At 38.1% G+C, this 20822-nt stretch overlaps 1 protein-coding gene across 7 annotated transcripts in view; it reads left to right on the top strand.

The window, feature by feature from the left end:
- Positions 1 to 20822, top strand: part of SBF2 (SET binding factor 2) — a gene marked incomplete at both ends in the record, with an annotated part of 354199 nt that overhangs the window by 42353 nt on the left and 291024 nt on the right. The gene's annotated exons all lie outside the window — the stretch shown is intronic.

The following is a 20822-nucleotide window of genomic DNA, read 5'->3' as shown; positions in this document are numbered from 1 at the left end:
GAAACTGGGTCTCACTGAGTTGCAGAGATCCTCCTGTCTCAGCCTCCTGAATGCTGGCTTTACAAGTGTGCGCCACCACACCTAGCTTGAAGATCTCTTAGTTGTGGAATGATATTTATATTTTGGGATATTTTGAACATATTTAAAATTTTTGTTGATATCTTAATATAGTAGTGTTTTGAAAAATAAAAGCTGGGTGTGGTGGTGCACACTTGTAATCCTAGTACTTGGGAGGCTGAGACAGGAGGATCGCAGGTTCACGGCCAGCCTCAGCTACTTAGTGAGACCCTTTGCAACTTAGTGAGAAGTGAGACTCTGTTTCAAGAAAAAGAATAAAACATAGGTCTGAGGATGTATCTCAGAGGTAGAATGCCTTTGGGTGAATACCCATACCCCCCCCCACACACACACACAGACTTGTTCTTGGAAGAATGACCAAGATAGGAAAGAAAATGGATATCATATTTATCTTTGAGAAGAGATAATAGTTGTATTTAAGTAGTTAAAGGTACTGGGGATGGAACCCATAGGCTTTCTACTTCCAAGTTACATCCCCAGCCTTGTGTTTTATTCTTTTTTTTGGAAACAGGGTCTCACTAAATTGTCCTCAATCCTGTTATCCTCCTGTCTCAGTCTCCCAAGTACTGGGATTACAAGCATGTGCCACCATGCCTGGCATTAGGAGACTTTCCATGGGTAAAGATTGAACTTCTTTTCAGCTTGTAGTGAGAATAGGAAATATCAATTGTTGCAATCCTAAACTTGCCCTGGCATGATCTACTTTATTTCAGTACAATAGGAAGATTAGCTGTTAGAGTCATATTCAGATTATGTTCCAAGTTAAAGAAGTTGATTCTGGAAGGCTCCACTCACTACAAGCCCCCCCACCCATTGTACAGCCACTAAAGGTTGCAAATTAGGCAAGCATAAGCTTCAAGGGCATAGAAGTATTAAGTAATCCCAATTATTGTGGGAATAAGGATGGAAGATAGAAGATGTTGCCCTGGAAAGATTTTTAGAACCAATTGACATCAGGACACCAGCTACTGGTTTGGAGAAGCATTTGAGTACTAGATTTAGGATGACTTACATTTGTATTTGTGGTCTGACACCAGTTTTCTATTGTGAGACTCAGGGAAGATGACCTGACATCTAAGTTTATTTCTTATTTTTGTGGCACTAGAGATCGAATTCAGGGCCCAGTATATGCTGGGCGAGTGCTCTACCCTTGAGCTACATTTCTACCCCTCTAAGTTTATTTCTTCATGTGTGAAATAAGGGTTAATATTTATATTTCATAGGTTGTTATGATTCAGTAATTACAGTGTTAATTGGATCTAGATCTGAAGGTGTCTGTCTTAAGCAGAAACAAAACTATAATCATAGTCTTGGATTCAGAACAAATATTTTAATGTTTCTTTTGATGGTGTTAAAGCAGAACATGAACCAACTGTTTGGGGGTATTATAGATAGTAATTTTTTTTTGTACTGGGGATTGAACCCAGAGTCATACTACCTCTACGCTATACCCCTAGCTCAATTTTATTTCTTATATGGAAACAGGGTCTCACTAAGTTGTGGAGGCCCTCACTAAATTGCTGAGGCTGGCTTCAAAACTGCAATCCTCCTGTCTCAGCCTTCCTAGTTACTGGGATTATAGGCCTGTGCCTCCACACTCTGCTTGTAGATGGCATTCAAACACTGGAAATATTAAGCCACTGAGTTGTTATTTTCTTGCTTTATTCATCAAGTGTGATTTCTAAAACTCAGAAGGACAATGGTGGTTTATTTTATATATCCATATTTTTGTATTGCTCATATTTCTTCCTTCTTGATGTTCCAGTATTGCTTCTTTTATAAGTCTCTCTCTGTTTGAACAACTTCCTTCAGCCAATCTTTAAGGGTAGGTTTGTTAGTCATAGATTCTCTTAGTTTTTCTTCTGAGTATGTCTGAATTTCTCTTTCTTTGCTGGAGGATAGTTTTGCTGGAAATAGAAATAGTATTTTACTTAAAAGATTAACACCAATTCAAATGACAGCAAATCTCCCCTCAGAAACCACAGAGGTCGGAAGTTGCACAACATTTTTCAAATGCTAAAAGAAAGAACTGACAGCCATGAATTCTATTTTTAGCTTACTCCTTGGTGAGAGACTCAGTTCAACACCAGACTGTGGTTCAAGGAAGAGAAGCCCAGGGGGAGGACAGGAGTCTCCCTGAGCTGAAGCAAATGAGTTGGGAGTTCAGGGACCCCAAGGAGGTGGAAGTTCATAGAGCAGAACACCAAAGTTGAAAGAAATTAAAACCAAGAAAGAAGTTCAGAGATCTACAGAAGATCCTCCTTGTTCTTCAGCTAAGGACTGACTAGTGGATAAGTATGAGATAATCATATGAAGTGGGAATAAGCCATGTGAAAAATCAAAAAAGAACAATTCCCAGACCTCACAAGATCAGGAACAGATTGTGTTCCCCACAGCCAAGGGGAAAAAACAAAAACAAGCAAACACTTGCTTCAGCTGGGCATGGTGGTGCACACTTGTAACCCTAGTAGTTGGGAGGCTGAGACAGGAGGATTACAGGTTTGCGGACAGGTCTCAGCAGCGTAGCAAGGTTCTCAGCAACTTGGTGAGACCTGTTTTAAAATAAAAAATAAGAGCTGGAGTGTAGCTCAGAGATAGAATGGCCCTGGTTCCATCCCCAGTATCATGCACAAAGCATTCTAATCCAGTTTGATGATGAAATCTGAATAACTTTATCAAAATGTTAGGTTAATTTTTAGCCTAACATATTATATTCAACTTATACTCTTTTTACCATGGTTTTTCTTAGTCTTGACATTTACTTTCCAAGTTTGATTTATAGGTTATCTCTGAATTATGAGTTTATAGAGAATAAAGCTGATGTATTATTTTTGAATGGCATACCTTGTTCTCTGTGTATTGTGCTCAATTTAAAAATGCTTTCTTGTTCATTTGTGTAAAAGCCTGTGGGCTTTTTGCTAAGTTTAACTCCTGAAAAAATAGTTTGTGTATTGCAAATAAACCTTTTGAATAATAGGAGATTATGCTGGAAATAGGAAAATCACATTACATTCCTACCTACATTTTTGAATAACCACAAAACAACTTGTTTCAGTTGAAATAAACAGATTCCTTTCATTAAATGCTAAACAGTTCAAATAGGAAAGGCTTTTGTACAATGATTTCCTGAATGCTTTGTTTTCAATAAAAGAATGATTTTTCTTTAAAAATTGGTCTATATTGTTATAATTAGATCTACTTATTTTGGTAGGTTTTGAGTTTTCTGATAATTTTGGCATTATAATACAAGTCTTCTGGTAAATGCAAAAATAACATTTAAAAAAGTTATTTGCAGCTGGGCAAGATGGCACATGCCTGTAATCCCAGCGCTTGAGAGGCTAAGACAGGAGAACCACAGCTTCCAGGTCAGCTTGGGCAACTTAGTGAGACCCTATTTTCCTATTTCAAAATTTAAAAAATAATAATAAAAGATAAAAAATGATGAGGTTGTAGCTGAATGGTAGAAATGACCCTGGGTTTAATCCTCAGAACCTCAATCAATCAATCGTTATTTAGTTATTTGCTCAAAAACAAATTTTAAATATCAAGTCTTGAAATCAAGTCCAATTGAGTCTTGGAAATTGACTATGGCCCTCATCTTGATTTTGCCTATGCAAAGGTAAAATTAAGTTCCTTTGATCAACCTTTACCCTGTTAAGATGAGTAAGTTGGTTCTGTGTACCCCCAGGCCGGCAGTCTGCTTTTCTAGCTCTGTGATTTTGCTCCAGCCATCTTCTGAGGTGGTGGTCACAGTGAGGAGGAGGACAGGTACAAGCCACTGTGCTCGTGTTCCAAGCAGATGGTTCTGGGATGGAATGGAAGAAAAGGGCTGGAGCCAGCTTGTAATGTGCATAGAGTGTGTTATAACCAAAACTTCTCCCTGTTGAAAACTAAAAACATCTAATCAAACTTATGCTAATATTGGTAGAGTTACTTGTTTTGGAAGATATTTTCTAGAGAAACTCAGTAATATTTTAAGTATAAATCCAAACATTTTTTCACTTTCTCAGTATTTCTTTGATTTTACTATAATTATTCTCATTGAAAGCCTGTCACACCTGTCATACTATTAACTTAAAATGACTGCATTTTATGGTATGTAAACCTTAACTAAAAAAAATTAATAAAAAAGTAACATAAATATAGCAGGCAAAAACTATAGGATGTAAAATGTATGTGAACTGATTGAAGAAATTTAATAGGAATATAACATCCTGAGTGTGAAACACTTTTTGGCTGGGCGTGGTGGTGCACGCTTGTAATCCCCACGCTTGGGAGGTGGAGACAGGAGGGTCGCGCAGGTTCGCGCAGGTTGGAGACCCTGTTTCCAAATTAAAAAAAAATATATAAAAATAGGTCTGGGAATGTAGCCTGGAAATAGAAGGGTTTCCAGGAACCCCTCCCCCCCAAAAAAAAGAACAAAAAAGATAAAAGAAAAAAAAGAAACACCTTTTGTATAGTTACAGGATATGTTTATTTTTTAAAATTTAAATTTTTCATTCAAGAGTAACTATAATCAATTAAAAAGAGTCCTGTGGTTACTTACTAGAACACCTGATGCAAAACCACACTTCCTTGTTAGCAGCAGTTATCTATGTAACAAATTCTCTTCTTTATACTGTATCAGTCACATCAGCCCAGTTGTCCCAAGTTTTATGTTCAGCTCAAAGTATTACTGTGACAAACTGGTGCACAGCCATACTTATAAACATTTTATGTGTATATTAACTTTAATTTTTCTTTGCAAAATCTCTTAGTGGTAGGTAATAGTATCCCTACTTCACATATTGGGAAAAATGAAGCATGGAGAGGTAATTTTCCTAGGATCATACGGCAAAAAAAAAAAAAAAAAAAAAGGTGGAAATGGAATATAGGTACTCTGGATCATGAATCTATGTTCTTAGGAAACAGAGTCTGTGGCACAAATTGAAATAGAGTTGTAAAAGAGAAGATCGAAGGTGTGGGAGAGATGAGGAGGAGGAGGAGGAGGAGGAGGAGGAGGAGGAGGAGGAGGAAGAGAAGGTGGTGGTGGTGGTGGTGGTGGCTGATGGACAATGACGACAAGATTTTTGTTAGCCATATTTAAGTATTTGAAGGACTGTCATACAGAAGACTGAATTTATCCAGTATAGTTCTAATAACTATGATCAAGAGGTGGACATTATAAAAAAAATTATGCCGGGCATGGTAGCACATGCTTGTAATCCCCGCGCACGGGAGGCTGAGACAGGAGGATCGCACAGGTTCGAAGCCAGCCTCAGCTACTTATTGAGGGTCTCAGCAAACAGGTCTGAGTGAGACCCTGTTTCCAAATAAAATATAAAAAAGGTCTGGGAGTATAGCCCCGAGGTAGAAAGCCTCTGGGTTCCACCCCCAGTACCCCCCCCAAAAAAAGTTTTTTTCTATTTTAGTGAAACTGAATTCAATTAGTATAATAAAATATTCATTACCAAATATTTTAGTCTTATTGCTCCCATGACAAAATGCTATAAATTGGGTGGCTTAAAACAACAGTTCTGGAGTCAAAAAGACTTAAACTGTTAGCAGCAAAGATGGCCGAATTCTTCTGGGGGCTTGGAGGAAGCTTGTTCCTGGGCTTACCTCCTGGCTGTCCTGGTTGCTGGAGTGCTTGGCATTCCTTGACTCCTGGTTGCATCACCCCGGTCTCTATTTTTGTCTTCACTTGGCTTTTTTCCTGTGTTTGTGTTTCTGTTTTCTTTTCTTTTGAGGACACCAGCCACTGGAGTAGGGCCCACTCTAGTCCATTATGACTTCATCTTAACTAATTATATCTACAAAGACCTTCTTTCCAGATAAGGTTTTATTCTGAATATTGGGTACAAATGAATCTTAGGGTACACTATTCAACCTGGTATTTTCTGCCTTTTGAGGCTTAGAAGGAGTTTAAAATTACTCAAACTCACCTAAAGATATCTATTTCATGATTAAAAGCAAAAAGGTATATATATATATATATATATAGGTGTGTGTATATATGTGTATTTATATCTTTTTGTTATATATACCAAAAGAGAGGGAGAAGAGAGAAGAGAACACATTTCTTCTTAAATTTTAATAGACACAGTTGTCCTCATTTTGTATTCGCATATTTCATGCCATATTTTGAAATAAAAGCACTCAGTAGATTTATTGTGATAATGCACATGACATAATTAAAAGTTTCTTATCAGTGTCTAAAAGATTTTCTATGGTAATTCTTCAAAGAATAGGCTTCATTGAGATTTTGCATATTTGTGTCACAATACCTATGCAAACATAAAATAGAAAAGCAAATTGAAATATAAAAATTACAGAAAGAAAATATACGTTGCAGATGAGTTATGCTAGGACTTTTTCATCTTTCCAGAGATTATAGTAGATTTCTTTCTTTCTCTCTCTCTCTCTCTCTCTCTCTCTCGCTCTCGCTCTCGCTCTCGCTCTCGCTCTCTCTCTTTTTGTGTTACTGGGGATGGAACCCTTCTATCTCCAGGCTACATTCCCAGACCTATTTTATATTTTGTTTTGAAACAGGGTCTCTTAGGTCAGCGAGGCTGGCTTCGAACCTGCCCGATCCTCCTGTCTTCGCCTCCCAAGCATGGGGATTACTAGGGTGCACCACCACGCCCAGCAATAGATTTTATTTTTATTATAGGAATAATTTAAAGAAGATATTTTTATCCAAAATTATTTTAATTTTGGCAGCAGAAGTATTCATTCAAATAATGAAAAGTTCTATCACTAAAAATTTTCTTTCCATTTTTTCTAAATCAGTCCTTAATACCCATCCTTTTCTCTAGGCAACCACTGATTATTTTTTCTTTTGCTGCAATTTCATATGAATGGAGTCCTATAGTATGTACTTACGTATGTTTGGTTTCTTTTGCTTAGTATAATTATGTGGGATTTATCCATGTTGTTGCATACAGGAGCAGTTTTTTTCCTTTTTGCTGCTGAGTGGTATTCTGTTGTATGAATATACCACCATTTATATATCTACTTACCTGTTAATGTTTGGATTGTTTTATTAGTTTGGGGTTGTTTTAAATAAAGCTGTCATGGCTGGGCGTGGTGGCGCATGCTTGTAATCCCTGGGCTTGGGAGGCTGAGACAGGAGGATCAAAGCCAGCCTCAGCTACTTAGTGAGGCTCTCCAGCTACTTAGTGAGGCTCTCAGCAATGTAGTGAGACCCTGTCTCCAAATAAAATATAAAATAGGTCTGGGAGTATAGCCCAGAGGTAGAAAGCCTCTGGGTTCCACCCCCAGTACCACCAAAAAAAGAAAACAAAAAAATAATAAATAAATAAATAAATAAAGCTGTCATGAACGTTCTTAAGTCTTTGAGTGGATATATTCATTCATTTTTTTGGGAGTAAATATCTAGAAGTGATATGGCTATGTTGTGTAATACATATATGATTAGCTTCATTGAACTATGATATATATAATGAAAAGTACCACATCATAAATGGTCAATTTGATGAATTTATACTAACTGAGTACACTGCTGTCATTAGCATGCAGATCTAGAAGTAGAACATTAGCTTGCACATTTGAAGCCTCCTCATGTAGTCAGGCATGGTGGCACATGCCTGTAATTTCAGTACTTATGATGCTGAGACAGGAGGATTGCAGGTTGGAGACCAGTGAACCTAGGGAGACTCTGTTTCCAAATGAAAAATAAAAAGGGCTGGGGTGTAGATTAGAGGTAGCATAATGTCCCTGTAACAGGAAAAAGAAGTAGTCTCCATATGTCCCTTCTAGTCACTAGCCTCCCTTGAGAGAATCCTAATTTCAGCAAAGTATTTTCTCTGGTACAGACCATTAATTATTCTACTTTACTAACATAAGATGGGTTCAGTCATGAACTCTGCTGTCTTTCTCTTATACAAGGTTTCAATATATCATCATTTGAATTTGAATTTGTTGCACAGAAGACAAGAAACTTTTTTTGCTCAACCAGCTTCAAGAAGTGATCTCATACTGGTTTGAAACACAGCATTGCCCCCCCCCCAAAAAAGAGAGAGAGAAGAATATAAAGAATTGATGTGCGTGTGTGTGTGTGTGTGTGTGTGTGTGTGTGTGTGTGTGTGTGTTTTACTGGGGATGGAACCCTTCTACCTCTGGACTACACTCCCAGACCTATTTTATATTATTATTATTATTATTATTATTTTTTTTTGGTGGTACTGAGGGTGGAACCCAGAGGCTTTCTACCTCCGAGCTATACTCCCAGACCTAAGACCTATTTTATATTTTGTTTGGAAACAGGGTCTCACTAAGTTGCTGAGAGCCTCACTAAGTAGCTGAGGCTGGCTTTGAACCCGTGCAATCCTGTCTCAGCCTCCCAAGCGCAGGGATTACAAGCGTGCACCAGCATGCCTGGCTCTTATTTTATATTATTATTTGGAAACAGGGTCTCTTAAGCCAGCAAGGCTGGCTTCAAACCTGTGCGATCCGCCTGTCGCCTCCCAAGCATTACAAGCATGCGCCACCATGCCCAGCAAGAATTGATTTTTAATTTTTTTTTTGCTGGGCATGGTGGCGCATGCTTGTAATTCCAGTACTTGAGAGGCTGAGACAGGAGGATCACAGGTTTACTGGCAGCATCAGCTACCTAGTGCAGCCCTCTGCAACTTGGTGAGACCCTGTTTCAAAATAAGGAATAAAAAACAGGGATAGGGGCTGTAGCTCAGAGGTAGAATGCCCCTGGATTCAATCCATAGCACTGAAAAAAGAAACAAAGAAAGAAATTGATTTTTATTTTCGTATCCAATGAAAGAATCAGTTTATTCAACTATCATGTATTGGGAATTTATCATGTATAAAACACTATTCAAGAGTGGTGGTGCATGCTTGTAGTCCTAGTTCTTGGGAGCCTGAGACAGAACAGCAGGTTTGCGGCCAGTCTCAGCTGCTTAGTGAGTACTTCCACAATTTAGTGAGGCCCTCGTTTCAAAATAAAAGAATAAAACAGGGTCAGGAATGAAGCTCAGAGGTAGAATGCCCTGGGTTTATTCCTCAGTACACAAACAAACAAACAACAAAACACTATTCAAAGCCTGGCATGGTGGCACATGCCTATTTCTAGTTCTTGTGAGGCTGAGGCAAATAAGAGGATCCCAGGTTTGAGGCCAGACTCAGCAACAAACTCTCAGCAACTTAGTGAGACCCTGTTTCATTGATAGGTAGAATAAATATCATCAAAATGGCCATACTTCCAAAAGTGATCTACAGATTCAGTCCAGTACCCATTAAATAACCAAGATCATTCCTCACAGACATAGAAAAATCAGTCCTTAAATTCATTTGAATAACAAAAAACCAAAATAGCCAAAGTAGTTCTCAGCAACAAAAACCATGCAGGAGGAATGACAATACCTGACTTTAAACTCTACTCTAAAGCCATTGTAATAAAACCAGCATGGTACTGGCACAAAAACAGATACATAGAGCCGGACGTGGTGGCGCAAGCTTGTAATCCCAGCATTTGGGAGGTTGAGACCGGAGGATCGTGATTCGCGGACAGCCTCAGCTACTTAGTGAGGCCCTGTTTCAAAATAACAAATATAAAATAGGGCAGGGGGTATAGCTTTGAGGTCAAATTCCAAATGTCTCTGGGTTCCATCCCCAGACCTGAAAAAACAAAAACAAAAACAAAAAAACAGATACATAGACCAATGGAGCAGAATAGAAGACTCAGAAACAAATCCACACATTTACAACCAATTGATTTTTAACAAAGGGACCAGGAACATACAGTGGAAAAAAGATAGCCTGTTCAACAAATGGTGTTGGTAAAACTGTTTAACCATATGCAGAAAAAATGGAAACAAACCCCACTTTCTTACCCTGCACAAAAGTCAATTCAAGATGGATCTAAGATTTGGAAGTCAGACCAGAGACCTTGAGGCTACTTGAAGAGGGCATAGGTCCAACACTGCAACACATAGGCATAGGTAAAAACTTCTCAACAAGATCCCAAAGGCACAAGAAACTAAAACGCAGATGGATATGTGAGATTGCATTAAACTGAAGAGCTTCTGTACAGCAAAGGAAACTATCAAGAACCTCAACTGAAAGCCAACAGAATGGGAGAAGATTTTTGCCAGCTACTCCTTCAATAGAAGACTAATATCTAGAATATAGAGAGAACTCAAGAAATTCAATACTAAGAAAACAAATAATCCAATCAAAAAATGGGCAAATGAACTAAATAGACACTTCAAAAAAGAAGAAATTCAAATGGCCAATAAATACATGAAAAAATGCTCAACATCACTGGCAATCAGAGAGATGCAAATCAAAACCACCCTGAGATTTCACCTAACTCCAACTAGAATGGCAATCATTCAAAACACAAACAACAACAGATGCTGGCGAGGATGTGGAGAAGTAGGAACTCTAAAACATTGTTGGTGGGATTGCAAATTAGTGCAACCACTTTGGAAAACAGTATGGAGAGTTCTCAGAAGAATGGGAACGAAATTACCATTTGATCCAGCAATACCACTTCTGGGTATCTACCCAAAAGAAAGGAAACCAAACTACCAAACTAATGCATGTGTATCTATGTTCATAGCTTCACAATTCACCATAGCCAACTATGGAACCAGCCAAGATGTCCATCAACAGATGAATGGGTTACAAAACTATGGGATATGTAAACAATGGAATTCTACTCAGCCATTAAAAAAACCCCACAATTGCGTCATTTACAGGGAAATGGATGGAACTGGAGGACGTTATGCTAAGTGAGATTAGTCAGTCACAAAAAAAGAAATCGGATGTTTTCCCTAATACGTGAAAGCTAAGGAGAAATGGGTCATAGGAGAAACTCTAGATGAAGAAGGAGATCCTATAGAGGAGCAAATAAGGCGACCTAACTGAGGGGATAGGAGAAGGGAAGAAGGAAACTCTGTAAAGCACATGATGTACTTAAACCTTTCGAAGTCAACCACTAGGTCAAGCATGAGAAAGAGGGATGGGGTGGGGATTGGGTAAGGGCTAACTGGGTGATGTGTACATGTATGTCTAGACAGGTTCATTTTTTATCCCATTAAGATGTATGAATACAAAGCACCAATAAAAAATTTAAAAGAACAAAGTTAAAAAATAATAAGAGCTGTGGATGTAGATTGAAAGAGTATCCTTGGGTTCGATCCCCAATACCAGAAAACAGAGCAAAACCCACTCTTGAAGGTTGGGGTATAGCTTAGTGGTAGAGTGCATCCTGAATATCTGCAAGATTCTAGGTTCGATCTCCAGCACCCCCCACTGCCCCAAGAAACCAAAGCACTATGCAAGATGTTTGATTGTTTAGTCTGCGCTTAAGAAGCAGCAGTAAACATCATGCTGAGCTCTTTCTGTGTTCTTCCTGGATAATAAATTTTTCAATAAACTTTCTATTTTTGAGTAATTTTGGATGCAGAGAGAAGGTACAGGTATAGCAGAGAATTCTCACATCACCTTATACAGCTTTCCTGTGCCATGTCAGATGTTGACGTTTGTATAAGCATGAGTCATAGGTCAAAACTTACTAAATGGACAAACTATAGATTTCATTTGGATTTTACCGGTTTCTCTTTGATGCCCTTTTGTCGTCCAGGGTATAATTCAGATTGGATTGTATGTAGCTTAGTTTTCACATCTCCTTAGTCTCTGACTTGTGTTGGTTGTAGTTTTTCTCTTTTTGTTTCTTATGATGGACAGTTCTCAGGCGTGCTTATCAGCCATTTTTTAGAATGTCCCTCAGTTTGGGTTTTTCTGATGTCTTCTTATGATTAAATCAGAGTTAAAATTTTTTGGATGCATAGGATAGAGGCCCTGTGCTTTATTGTATCATATTAGTAGGTACATGACATCACCATGGATGTTAATCTTCCTCATGTGGTTAAGGTGGTGTCTTCCAGGTTTCTCCAGTGTAGTTGCTATTTTTTCCTTTCTGTACCTCATTATTGGAAGTGAGTCACTAAGCCCAGTCTGTACTCAAGGGGAAAAAAATTAAACTCCACCTCCCGGGAAGGGAAGTTACTATTTTGGAATTCTTCTATAAAGAACATTTGTTCTTTCTCCTCTATTTATTTTTTCATTCAGTTATTTATATCATTTTATGGATTCATGTGTATTTACTTTATACTCCATGAGAATTCAGTAGACATAACTGGGCGTGGTTGTGCAGGCTTGTAATTCCAGTACTTGGGAGGCTGAGACAGGAGGATCGCACAGGTTCGAAGCCAGCCTCAGCTACTTAGCGAGGCTCTCAGCAACTTAGTGAGACCCTGTTTCCAAATAAAATATAAAATAGGTCTGGGAGTGTAGCCCAGAGGTAGAAGGCCCCTGGATTTCATCCCCCAAACCCCCCCCCCCCCACACACACACAAGCAGTAGACATTATTTATTTTGTTATTTGCATTGTTCAAGTTTTAGCCATTGGAAACTCTTTCAGGTTGGCTCTTCTGTTTTTTTTTTTTTTTTTTTTTTTTTTGTTTGTTTAGTTTGGTTTGGTTTGGTTTGGTTTCTTTTGAGACAGGTTCTCACTGTGTTGCAAAGGCTGATGTTAAATTCCTAGGCTCAAGTGATCCTCCTGCCTCAGCTTCCCGGGCTCAAACGATCCTCTTGTTTTAGCTGACTGAGTCAGTGGGACTGTAGACTCTTATCACTATGCCTGGCTTCTTCTGTCCTTTTTTAGGTCTCCCTTTGCTCTTTTAAAGTAATTATTTTCTGGCACTACACGGCTCATCTTACACATATCCCACCTCTGTCCTAGACTCAACAATTTCTCCAAGGAGTCTTGGCTTCTGTATTGAAGAATAATATTTAGAAACTAAGATTGGACATTGGGTAAATGTTTAATGTTTTAAGAAATGGCCAACCATATTCCAGAGTGATGGGACCATTCCACTGTAGTAAATGAAAATCCTGCCTGCTCTACATATTGTTGCTTGTGTGGTTTCAGTCTCTTAGAATTTTTAGATTTTATTATAGATGCATAGTGGCATCCTGTTGTGGTTTTAATTTGTATTTCTCCAACAACTTATTATGCATCTTTTTTTTTGGTGGTACTGGGGTTCCTGGAAGCCCTTCTACCTCCGGGCTACACTCCCAGACCTATTTTTTCCATTTTCATTTTGGAAACAGGGTCTCCTAAGCCAGCGCGGCTGGCTTCGAACCTGCGCGATCCTCCTGTCTCTGCCTCCCAAGCGCGAGGATTACAAGCGTGCGCCACCACGCCCGGCTATTATGCATCTTTTTAAAAATATACTTTTATTGGTTGGTGCATCTTATAATGTGCTAATTTGCCATCTGATGTCTTCTTTGATGAAATATCTATTTGGATTTTTTGTGCACTTTAAAAAAATGGGTTGTTTTGTTACCAGGTGGCTGTTCCTCAGATCTTATCTTCCCAAAAGAAAGATTCCAGTCAACAGACTGATAAAGATAAGCATAAAATATTTATTTAGCAAAGTAAGTGGATAGTTTTTTTTTTTTTTTTTTTTTGGTGGCACTGGGGTTCCTGGAAGCCCTTCTACCTTCCGGGCTACACTCCCAGACCTACTTTTTTTAAAAATATTTTTATTTGGAAACAGGGTCTCTGAAGCCAGTGGGGCTGGCTTTGAACCTGCGATCCTCCTGTCTCTGCCTCCCAAGCGCGGGGATGACAAGCGTGCGCCACCATGCCCGGCGTAAGTGGATAGTTTTAAGAGAGGAGGCCATGTTAGAAGTGGGAATATGTGCAGAGAGAATTGTGCAGTGGCCAAGTCCAAAAGTGGAGGCAAGCTTGTGTCTTCCACATGGTGAGTTTTTATATTTAGTCCGGAAATCTCCCTCCTCGTGCACTATATATTTCAGCAGATTCTGCTAGTGTGTGTCACAGCTTAGTGTGTCTGTGCTGATTGATTCTGCCATGATGGAAACTTCCCCATGGTACATAAATGAAACCTGCTCCAGAGTTGAAATGCCCCTTAGGCCAGCTGTGCTTGGTTCCTTTTAGATTTAAGAAGGTAGTGTGGGCCCCCACTGAGGTGTTCATAGGGTGGGGTTCTTTCTCACCTGAGGAGCAGTGATTTTTTTGTCACTCCCAGTGGAGGGAGCTCTCATCCTTCTCCGTCTCCTCCCCTTACTCGTATCTGCCTAGCTACCTAACAGTTTTCATTTTTGAATTGTTAGAATTCTTTATGTATTCTGAATATGCAGTTTTTAAAATCAAATATTGGATTTGAAATACTTTCGTCCTACATGTGGCTTTTCCTTCCTCTTTCCCTCTCCGTGTGTGTGTGTGTGTGTGTGTGTGTGTGTGTGTGTGTGTCTGGGGATAGAACCCAGGGGCATTCGACCTCCGAGCTACAACCCTGCCCTATTTTTTATTCTTTATTTTGAAACCGGGTCTCACTGAGTTGCAGAGGGCCTCACTAAGTAGCTGAGGCTGTCTGTGAACCGCGATCCTCTGGTCTCAGCCTCCCCAATGCTGGGATTACAAGCGTGCGCCACCACGCCCGGCTCTCTCCTTTTTTTTTTTTTTTTTTTTTAATGTGGTACTGGGGATTGAATCCAGGAACACTCAATCACTAAGCGATACCCTCAGCCCTTTTTGGCTGGCCTTAAATTTAGGATCCTCCTGCCTCAGCCTCTGGGTTCTCTAGGATGATAGATAATACTCCTCTGTACTTGGAAGTGGCTTGTGTTTTAATTTTCTTTTTTTCTCTTTTACTTTTTTTGTGTGGGTCTGGGGATGGAACCCAGGGACATTCAACCTCCAAGCTACATCCCCTACCCACCCTGTTTTGGTGGTGCTGGGGTGGAACCCAGGGCCTTTTCTACCTCCGGGCTATACTCCCAGACCTATTTTATATTTTATTTGGAAACAGGATCTCACTAAGTTGCTGAGAGCCTCACTAAGTAGCTGAGGCTGGCTTTGAAGCTGTGTGATCCTCCTGTCTCAGCCTCCCAAGTGCTGGGATTATAAGCGTGAGCCACCATGTCCGGCTTTAATTAATTAATTAATTAATTAATTTTTTGTGGTACTGGGAGATGGAACCCAGGGGCTTTTCTACCTCCGGGATACATGTCCAGCCCTATTTTATAATTTATTTGGAAAAAGGGTCTCACTAAGTTGCTGAGAGCCTCACTAAGTAGCTGAGGCTAGCTTAAAACCTGTGCGATTCTCCTGTCTCAGCCTCCCAAACGCTGGGATTACAAGTGTGTACCAACATGCCTGGCTTCCCTGCCCTATTTTTTATTATTTATTTTGAAACAGTGTCTCACTAAGATTCTGAGAGCCTCACTACGTAGCTGAGGCTGTCTGCGAACCTCAGTCCTCCGGTCTCAGTCTCCCAAATGCTTAGTTTTCTTTAGAGTGTCTTTCAAGGAAAAGTTGTTCGTTTTGATGAAGGCTATCTAATTCATCAGTATTTCTCTTATGGACTATACTTTTGCCATTTTATCTAAAAAACCCTTTTTTATAATGAGAGCTCTCAAATATTTTCCTTTTTCTAAGTTTTATATTTCACGTTTTACATGTCAATGTTTAAAAATTTTTTATTGGCGCATTGTAGTCATACTTCTTAATGGTATACAAGATTGTGGAAGTATACATGCACACATCATGCCCTTACCCAATTCCCACCCATTCCCTTCCCAATCCCTTCTTCTCGTGTTTGGCTTAGTGATTGAGTTTGATGTGTTTGTTAATAATATCATGTACATTAGGGAATTTCTCTCTTCCCCTCTCCCATCCCCCTCAATCAGATCACCTTATTTGTTCATCTATTTCTTCCTCTAGAGTTCCTCCTATGACACTTTTTCTCCCTAGCTTCTGCAGAGCATCTGTTTTTTTATTTTTTGTGACTGAGTGATCTCACTTAGCATAAAGTTCTCCAGTTCCATCCATTTCCCTGTAAATGAAAAATTGTGTTTTTCTTTATGGCTGAGTAGAATTCCATTGTGTACATATCCCATAGTTTTGTAACCCATTCATCTGTTGATGGACATCTTGGCTGGTTCCATATTTGGCTATGGTGAATTGTGCAGCTATGAACATAGATACACATGCATTAGTTTGGTAATTTGGTTTCCTTTCTTTTGGGTAGATACCCAGAAGTGGTATTGCTGGATCAAATGGTAATTTCGTTCCCATTCTTCTGAGGATTCTTCATCTTTTTTCCAAAGTGGTTGCACTAATTTGCAATCCCACCAACAATGTATTAGAATTCCCAGTTCTCCACATCCTCCCTAGCATTTATTTTTGTTTGTGTTTTGAATAATTGCCATTCTAGTTGGAGTTAGGTGAAATCTCAGGGTGGTTTTTATTTGCATCTTTCTGATTGCCAATGATGTTGAGCATTTTTTTCATGTATTTATTGGCCATTTGAATTTCTTTCTTTGTGAAGTGTCTATTTAGTTTACTTGCCCATTTTTTTTAAAATTGGGTTATTTGTTTTCTTAGTGTTGAGTTTCTTGAGTTCTCTGTATATTCTAGATATTAGTCCTCTATCAGAGGAGTAGGTAGCAAAAATCTCCCATTCTCTTGGCTCTCGGTTGAGGTTCTTGATAGTTTCCTTTCATGTACAGAAGCTCTTTCGTTTAATGCATTCCCATGTATTGATTCGATTTAGTTTTTTGTACCTTTGAGGTCTTGTTGAGAAAGTTTTTACATATGCCTATGTGTTGCAGTGTTGGACCTATGCCCTCTTGAAGTAGCCTCAAGGTCTCTGGTCTGACTTCCAAGTCTTAGATCCATCTTGAATTTTGGGCAGAGTGAGAAAGTAGGGTTTGTTTCCATTTTTTCTGGATATGGTTAACCAGTTTTGCCAACACCATTTGTTGAATAGGCTATCTTTTTTCCAGTGTATATTCTTGGTCCCTTTGTCAAAAATTAATTAGCACCGGGTATGGTGGTGCACCCTGGTAATCCCAGCGCTTGGGAGGCTGAGACAGGAGGATCACACAGGTTTGAAGCCAGCCTCAGCTACTTAGTGAGGCTCTCAGCAACTTAGTGAGACCCTGTTTCCAAATAGAGTATAAAATAGGTCTGGGAGTGTAGCCCGGATGTAGAAAAGCTCCTGGGTTCCACCCCCAGTACCACACACACACACACACACACACACACACACAAATCAATTGGCTGTAAGTGTATAGATTTGTTTCTGAGTCTTTTATTCTGCTCCATTCGTCTGTGTATCTGTTTTTTGTGCCAGTACCATGCTTTTTTTGTTATTATGGCTTTGTAGTATAAAGTCAGGTTTTATGATTCCTCCTACATGTTTTATGTTGCTGAGACCTACTTTGGTTATTATTGTTTTTTTTGTTGTTTCAAATGAATTTAAAGACTGATTTTTCTATAACTGTGAGGAATGATCTTGGTAATTTAATGAGTATGTTGAATCTGTAGATCACTTTTGGAAGTATGGCCATTTTGATGTTTATTCTGCCTATCCATGAACATGGAAGATCTTTTCATCTTCTAATGTCATCTTTGATTTTTCTTTCAATGTTTTATAATTTTCTTTGTAGAGGTCTTTTTACCTCCTTGGTCAAGTTTATTCCTAAGTATTTTTGTTTTGTGGCATATCTTGAGTGGAAGTGTTTTCTGGAGTTCTTCTTTGTTTGTGGATTTATATTTGGTATACAGAAAGGCTTTGATTGATTTTGTATTCAGAGACTCTGCTGAATTTGTCGATCAGTTCTATACGCCTTTTGATTGAGTTTGTTGGGTTTTCTAAGTATAGTATCATGTCATCTGCAAGTAGTGAAAATTTTAGTTCTTTTCCTATTTGTAGTCCTTTGATTTCCTTTTCTTGCCTTATTGGTCTGGCTAGAGTCTAAAGTACTAAATTGAAAAGAAGTGGTGATAATAGACATCCTTATCTTGTTCCTTATCTTGTTTTTAGGGGGAAATTTTTGCATTTTTCCCCCCTTCGATATGATGTTGGTTGTGTGCCTATTGTATATTGCCTTTATGATGTTGAGTTATATTCCTCAAAATCTTTCAAAGTTTTTGATATATTGTATCTCATAGAAGCCTATTTTTAATTAATTTTTGTGTAGTATGTGAGCTGTGTATCAAAATTTATTCATTTGCAAATGGCTCTCTGGTTGTTTTAGCACTATTAGTTAAAAAAAATTGGTTCTTATGAATGACTCTAGCATTGTTTTGTACATATATTAACCACTAATATTTGGTTCTATTTGTAGGATTTTTTAATATATGCTTACAAAATCTATTCTTCATTAATACCACTTGTTTTGATTGTAGTAGCTTTATAGGAAGTCTTGACATTAGGTAGGTTAAGTTCTCTTAACTTTGTTGATATTTAATTTTTGGAGCCAGGCATGGCGCATGCTTGTAATCCCAGCATTTGGGAATCTGAGACAGGAGGATTGCGGTTTGTGGGTAGCCTCAGCTACCCTTTGCAACTCAGTGAGACCCTGTTTCAAAATAAAGAATAAAAAATAGGACTGAGGGTGTAGCTCGGAGGTAGAATGCCCCCTGGGTTCCATCCCCACTACTGCCAAAAAAAAAAAAAAAAAAAAAAAACCCAAACCAACCAACCAACCAACCAAACAAAAAACCCCAGGCGTGGTGGCGCAGGTTTGTAATCCCTAGGCTTGGGAGGCAGAGACAGGAGGATTGCACAGGTTCGAAGCCAGCTTTGCTGGCTTAAGAGACCCTGTTTCCAAATAAAAAATATAAAATAGGTCTGGGAATGTAGCCTGGAGGTAGAAGGGTTTCCAGGAACCTCAGTACCACAAAAAAAAAAAAAAAAAAAAAAAAAATCCTTTTGGTTAAACATTTGTAAATTCATAAAATTGTTAGAATTAGCTTCTCAATTTCTACCAAAGCAATTTTTTTTTTCAGTGCTGGGAAATGAAACTAGGGTCTTACATATGTTAGGTATGTGCTCTGCTACTGAATACACTCCCATCTTCCTACTGAAAATTTGAGATTGCACTGAGTCTCTATATTAATTTGAGAGAATTGCTCTCTTTATTGTATATATTTTGTGGAATTTCATATTAAATAGTTTCTGTGGTACATGGCATTTTAAAATTTCAATATTTGTTGCTAGTGTATGGACAATTATTTTTTAAGTTGACTCTTTTAGGCTGTTTTAAACTCATTTATTCTAATAATTTTTAAAATATTTCATGGAATTTTTTAAGGTTTCCTATGAGTAAAAAATGTTTTTTTCTTTTCTTATTTGTATTCATTTGATAATTTTTCTTTATGTACAAGTTAGAACATTGAGTATAGTGTTACATAGAAGTGCTAGTAGCGGACATTCTTTTCTTGAATCTTAGAAAGCATTCAGTCTTTCACTATTAGTTTGGTATTCAACATAGGTTTTATATATGTGCTTTTTATTATATTGGATAAGTTTTATTTATTTGGTGAGGATTTGTACCAGGAGTAGGTATTGAATTTTGTCAAATGTTTTTTTCTGCATTAATTGAGACAATCATATATATTATTTTTATTGCCTATGAATACCATTGTTTATTAACCCTAATGTTCTGACTTTTTATCTTTATTGATAGTGTAAATCTTTAAGGTAGTGTAAGTAACTTTCTACAATCTCTCTAATATGGGGCCTCAGATGATTTCAGCAACTTTAGTCTTAGCTACAGCAATGCTGCCCCTACCCTTCCAATTCCAGCTGCTATCCCCAGAATGTCCATTCAGCTTTCCTGTGAATATTTACTGCTTGTTTGGGGTTCTCCTTCCTTTTGTTAAGGCATTATCATTACTTCCTTCTTATTCCCATACAGATGTTGACATTTTTCTTATTTTGTAGATGTTAAGGTTTTCTTCAATTGCAGAATTTTCAAGATAGTTTTTTACCCAGTTTTATTGTAAATGTTGCACATAGGCATTTGGTTTGCTGTTCTTTTTTTAAACTGTGGTAGAAACTTATGTAATATAAAATTTACTATCCTGCTATTTTTTTTTCTTCCTTTTGTTGGGTACTGAGATTGAACCCAGAGGGGGCAATACCTTTGAGCTATAGCCACAGTCTATTTTTAAAATTTGAAACAGGGTATCACTAAGTTATCTATGATCCTACTGTCTGAGCCTCTCAAGTACTAGGATTACAGGCATATGTCACCACCCTTCTCCATCCTGATAATTTTTAAGGGTACAATATAGTACTGTTAACTATATGCACATTGTTGTCCAATAGATCCCTACAACTTTTTCTAGATATATGCAGGAGAACTACTGATAATGATAGTTCTATTTAAAAATGTTTTTTTTTAATACCTTCCATATTGTTTTCCATAGTGGCTGTACCATTTTTATTTATTTATTTTTATTTGTTTATTTTTTTATTGGTGCACTGTATTCATACATCATAATGGGATAAAAACTTGTGTAGACATACATGCACACATTGCCCAGTTAGCACCTACCCAATCCCCACACCATTCCCTCCCCATCTCTCCTTCCCATGCTTGGCTTAGTGGTTGACACCTAATATTATAGCAATTTATCCAAAATCAACAATGATAATCTCACATAACAAATTCATCTGTCTAATATAAAACTTTTGATCACTTAGAGATAACATTTCAGTATTTCTTTTTGCTTTCTTTCTTACCAGAGGATATTTTTTTCTTTCTTTTTTTTAAGGTAAAACTATCGTACATTTATTTATTTTTTTTCAGAAAAAGTCTATCCTAACAAGAAATATGAACTCTAAATACCCAAAACACTCTCAAAAAAGAATAAAGCTAGTAGATGTACATTT

Source organism: Muscardinus avellanarius (genome assembly GCF_963383645.1).
Source record: "Muscardinus avellanarius genome assembly, chromosome: 1".
NCBI lineage: Eukaryota > Metazoa > Chordata > Mammalia > Rodentia > Gliridae > Muscardinus > Muscardinus avellanarius.
Note: the sequence above shows the minus strand (reverse complement) of the source record. Positions and strands in the feature narration are given on the sequence as shown.